This window comes from Bison bison, unplaced genomic scaffold (genome assembly GCF_000754665.1).
Source record: "Bison bison bison isolate TAMUID 2011002044 unplaced genomic scaffold, Bison_UMD1.0 scf7180017864519, whole genome shotgun sequence".
In the NCBI taxonomy this organism is placed as follows: domain Eukaryota; kingdom Metazoa; phylum Chordata; class Mammalia; order Artiodactyla; family Bovidae; genus Bison; species Bison bison.
Window position 1 is genome coordinate 8,998,807 of NW_011495072.1, and position 5,722 is coordinate 9,004,528.

General features: G+C 42.7%; 1 long non-coding RNA gene across 1 annotated transcript in view; it reads left to right on the forward strand.

Annotated features, from left to right (window-relative positions):
- Positions 1 to 4,666, forward strand: part of LOC104981628 — a 14,177-nt gene extending 9,511 nt beyond the window's left edge. The window contains exon 3 of the long non-coding RNA XR_824389.1: positions 4,125 to 4,666. This is a non-coding gene — a long non-coding RNA (uncharacterized LOC104981628). The remainder of the gene's footprint in view (positions 1 to 4,124) is intronic.
- The last annotated feature ends 1,056 nt before the right edge of the window (positions 4,667 to 5,722 follow it).

Here is a 5,722-nt window from a genome sequence, read left to right on the forward strand (position 1 = left end):
ACGGCATAAAGGAACACCCAACCAGCATCTCATAGTATCATCAGGTTTTCTATTCCTTCCCTTGATGCACAACACTCGGACCCACTCTTGGAGATGTCTTAAGCTCCAAATTTCCATGAGAAATTTGGGTAAACCTTTATGAAGTATTACTTGAGTATTTACTAGGTGAGTATTTACTCAGGAGTCAATGCCATCTCTAGGATGGGGTTTCATCAGAATGGTACATACTCAAGTAACATGCAGATGTCTGTCCTCTGTAGGTTACTTAAGAGTAACCACCTTGTACAGAGAGTTATAGTTCTAGCATATAGAATTTTATTAGCACAAAGTTAAAAATAGGACAAGAAGAAACATGGTGAAATGTGAAGAACAGTAGGCCTGGAATCCAAAACTCTGGTTCTACTCCTCAGCACGAGCCACCTAATATTTGAGGGGTAGGGGTGAAGTAGAAAAGAATAACTTTATTGCTTTTCCAGGTAAAGGTGGCCACAGCAGGCTAATACCCTCAAAACTGTGTCCCCACCTGGAGGGGGTAGTGAGGAGTTTCATAGTAATGGTTCAAAGAGTGCAGGATCGGCCCATGAATGTTCTTCTAATTGATTTGTGGGGAGGTAAGTGGGAGTCACCATCATCAGTCTTCTGGTTCTAATCATCTTGGATCTATCCCACCTAATATTTTTAAATATTTAAAATATTAAATATTTAAATTTAACTTAAATATTGCTTCCTCATTTATGAAAATGGAAACATCAATGCTACCTTAAAGGATAAGAGTTAAGTTAAATCAAATAACAAAATGAATAATACAGTACTGGGAACAAAATATGCATTTGGTAAATATTTGTTAACATGACTGTTTATTCATTAGAAAGAAGAACATATCCCAGAGCAGTCTTATAGAAAGATTAAAGCCTGGGATCTGTACTACTTTATATGGCTGAGCTAAAACAGTAACTCTTTACTCTGTCCCTGTCTGCTTCTGGATAAGAACCAATCATTTCAAAACAATGATACAATCTAAGGGGAATTCAAGCACCGACTCCATCTTTCCCATCTCCAGTGGTGTGTGTGGGGGGGGGTGTGTGTGTGTGTGTGCTGGGGTGGGAGGGGAGGCTGTGGTAAGATAGGAGAAAGGCCAGGGAAAGGGTTGGAAATTTCCTTTCTATTTTAATAATTAGTTGAGCCAGATCCTAAACTGTGCATAAAAACTATTAGTTTTAGGTCAGAAAGTAGAAAACACACTTCTAGTACATGGACAATATTAAGTTTGACTTGAGGGAGCAAATCCCAAATTCAAACCAGATTCAGAAATTATGATCTCAGCTTTTCCAGAGTTCGTACTGATTAGGCTTGTTACAGATTAACCAGAGGTAGAATGTATTAGGGGGAAAACATAGAAGAAATAAAATAGAATTCATGAGATTACTCAAACTCAGAGAATGAAGTTTCCTGTCTTAGTGCTTGCTGTTAATAAATGAGATTCAAGGGAAAGTGTGGTATTTTCTAAGGAGGACTGAAAGGGTGAACTAGGGTTTTGCCAAGGGGATTACCAAGGGTGTCAGTTGCTTTGGGCTGGAAAGTCATGAGGAGTACACAGTTTTGCAGGGCAATACAGAGATGATGGTAAACTAGGGGAATAGAGCTGCTAGCTGTAGAATGAGCTATATATGACTCTTTGGAACATTAATTAATTACCATTTACATATTGAGTATCAACTGTATACTCTGTTGTTGTTCAGTCACTGAGTCACTAAGTTGTGTCTGACTCTGCCACCCCATGGACTATATCGCACACCAGGCTCCTCTGTCCTCTCCTGTCTCCAGGAGTTTGCTCAAATTCACGTCCATTGAGTCAGTAATGCCATCTAACCATCTCATCCTCTGCTACCCCCTTCTCCTTGTGCTTTCAACCTTTCCCAGCATCAGGGTCTTCTCTAATGAGTTGGCCCTTCTCATCAGGTGGCCAAAGTATTGGAGCTTCAGCAGCAGTCCTTCCAGGGAACTTTCAAGGTTGATTTCCTTTAGGATTGACTGGTTTGATCTTCTTGCAGTCCAGGAACTCTCAAGAGTCTTCTCCAACACCACAACTCAAAAACATCAATTCTTTGGCACTCAGTTTTCTTTATGGTTCAACTCTCACCTCTGTACCTGACCATGGGAAAAACTATTGCTGTGAATATATGGACCTTTGTCAGCAACGTGATGTGTCTGCTTTTTAATACACTGTCTAGGTTTGTTATAGCTTTCCTTTCAACAGTAAGCGTCTTTTAATTTCACAGCAGTAGTCACCATCGGCAGTAATTTTGGAGCCCAAGAAAATAAAATCGGTCACTGCTTCCACTCGAGAACTTAATAAACACTCAGGAGACTCAATGAGACATAGAGCAGAGCACTAGCACACAGTATGCCTAGTTTAGGGGAAAGTAGCCTATGTGCCTAGTGCAAGAGAAGAAAAAGCTAAATGGAAGGCCCTGGAACCAGAGAGTTAAGAAATCTTGAATGACTAATAATTTGAATTTCAAAAGTAAAGGCTAAATTCTAAAACAAAGAATAACAATAGATTTGCTACCAAAGAGGAAGACTCTTGACAAAAAAATTCGTTAGGTGTCAGGTATGCTGGGGATATGATTAAAGGCCTTGGCCTGGGCTTTGGACTTGGCAAAGGGTAGACGGGAAGTGTTTCTCAAGCCCTTCCCTTGTCTCTTGCAGAACTGAGGTGCATGGTGTAAAGGAAGAAAAGCCAGGGCTTGTACATCACAGGATGGGCGCCTGAAATGCATCGTAATATTGTTGCTGGGAGTTGTAGCGTTTCTCACCACCTCTCTCTTCACCCTTCGAGCCGTAATTGCCAAAATGAACAGATTATCACGATTTCAGCCTACACAGCTATCTCACTAATGCTCATTTGCTGACTTTAATGAGTTCCAGAACCAATTTGTGTGATCCTACAATCAACTCAGGTTTATCACGGAAAGAAAGCACTGTCTTTCTTTGCCGAATACAGATCCATTGATATGAAAATGAATTCGAATGAATTCTTGTGGGCATTGTAAGGCTCCAAAGTTCCCGAACACCATTGAGCATAGATATGTTAGATGCTGGCTGTCCTGATGAGCTGGCTTTTGTCCAATACCTGTCTGGCAGACTACATTCACGTATCCTTTTGTTCTATCTTCACATTTCACAGCTTCCTCTTCTCTGCCTAAAAAGGAAAACGCACGTCTTCAAGCTGTTACAATAAAACTACTGGCAGTGTGTAAAGTGAGAACAGAGCCTTGCTTTAATTTACTGCACCATGCAGATTTATTACACATCAGGATAATAATAACAATACCTAACAACTGTGACTTGCCACCTGATAATCTCCTCCCCTGCTCTCGTAGGAGGGAGTTTGGAGGACCCCGTAGACTCCCTGTATGGTGCTAAGCGCTGCCGGGCACACTCTTGGTTCAGGGCCGAGAGATGATGTGGACCACTGGGCCGTGCAGTGCCCAGATACACTGCAGAGCTGGTAAGGAGATGTAGTGTTTGCACAGAAAACACCAGAAACCATTTGCCAAGTGTACAGAGAAGTGTTTTCACAATTGCTCATTGCTGGGGGATTAAGCATTCTCCTTCTCACAGGAAGTTCCTCTACCTGAAATGTGATGAGAAGACAGTTTGAGAATCGTAGAGGTGAGAGAGTCCTTCAAAAGGAATTTGACCTCCTTTAGGCATCACTGCACTTAAAAGAATCTGGGACCTTCAAAGTTACATCTGTTCAGATTTACATCTGTTCAGAGTTTCTGAGGAACAGCTAACAAAAGGCAGGGTTAAAGATAGTCAGCCCTTTGGCCCAGGGTCTCCTTCAGGATGCCAGTGTCACTTCTGGCCTTCTTCTTGGGCTCCTCCCTATGGCTTCCGAGTCCTGGGTGCCCCATCTGTCTTGGCTGCTTCTGGGGAAACTGCTCCGAGGCATGTGGGCACACTGCTGGCCTGTGGCAACATTGACATCCTCACAGAAGACAGCGTCCATCAGATGTGCCCTCCTGCTGTTCCACTTGCTCTGAAAGTCTCTCGTTAGGGTTTCTAAGTTTTAAGATAATAGAAACTTAATGAGGATTACTTTGATTTTCTCTCACCAGCCGCCACTTTTGTATCCAAAGCGCTGCTGCCCGCAGCTGCACTGCTTGAACAAATTGCACCGTGAGCAAGCAAAAGCTGCACCCAGGAGACTGCTGACGTGACCTCAGAAACGCACAGTCCAGTCCTATTGCCCAATGCTTTTGCCCAAGAGCTTTGCCTATCATAGCGTTTGGATTTCTGGCCATCTTGGTGACCATATTGGACCTTCCTTCTCCCTGCTCCCATCAAGTTTTAAACAGAAACATCTCTAACAACTCATCAGTGACCAATCAATGAAATGGTTCTAAGCTCTTGGGAGGCTCAGGCTCCTGCTGTTTCTCTCCTCTCCTTACCACATTTTATAACAATTAAAAAATTAGTCCAGCCACAATCCATTACCTGGTTGTACTCTAAGACAAGGATTTGCCTTCCAAGGGCAATTCCAAGACAGAAATGATTGGAAAATTATGTATGATTAACTCTCCCAGGAATCAAATGACCTCAGTAAATATTTTTTTGAGACCATTAGGCCCCAGGGATGCAAAGACATTATCCCTGTCTTCTGTCCAGAGCTTTGGTTTTCTTCTCAATAAACAAACCTAAGTTTTTGTTTGTGTTTTGTTAAGTGGTGATTGGTGGGATAAACTGGCTGTTGGGGATTTTTATCCTGCCAAAATGATGGCCAACCACAAAAATGGGCAAACCATCATTCTTAAAAGACTCTGCCCAGCACTTCACAGCATAGGCTGAGCAGACTCTGCCCAGCTCTTCACAGCATAGGCTGGCTGGTTAGGGGAATCCCCTTCCTCTGTTGGCTGTTAGCAATTAGGACCACTCGGCAAATTCTAAATCTTGGAAATCACTTCAGTCCTGTGGTTGCTGATTCCTGGCAAGTAAGATACCATGTCACTTTTCTGTCTGAGGTTCGGTGTTTTATTATCACTACCAACTTGAACTTCTGGCAATAGGTCTTCATCTCACAACTAAGCCCAAAGCAGTCTAACCGAGTGGAAACTGGAGTGTCTGAGAGGTTGATGAGTCACACAAATGGAGAGAAACATGGTCCTAGTTAGGTTAAGAGAGGTGACAGTCCTGATGCTTCAAAGCACATTGCTGATCTTTTTGTTGGAAGGCCCAAGATTATTTCACCTCAACAATTGTTTTGAGGATGAATTTTCAAGACAGGCAATCCACTGTCCAGCCATTTTCTGGAATGGTTGTCAATAGGCTGGCCCAGAGGGTACCAAAGAAGGCAAATGGCAATGCAGGATGGAAAGCAGATCGACACTGTCACATGGTAAACAAGCCAAGAAGTCAAAATTGTGACAGAAGTGGACTCCCAATTTTATTTATTTTAGTGTGTTTTATTTTTTTTTCATTTTTGGTTTTGAAGAGTATAAGCTAATTGTAGACATCCTGGCCATAGTAGAACTAGCATGTGATAGGAACCCTGAGAAGAATTCGAATCACATGGAGGAGATGAGAGTGAGGCAGAGGCTTCCGCCCCACGAGAAACAGCTCCTCAACTCACAGGATGCCTGTGTCACTGACAGCGTGTAGGAGTGCAGACAGCGTGCAGAAACTCGCCAGCCCCAGATGTTGCCCGATAGGGGAGTTT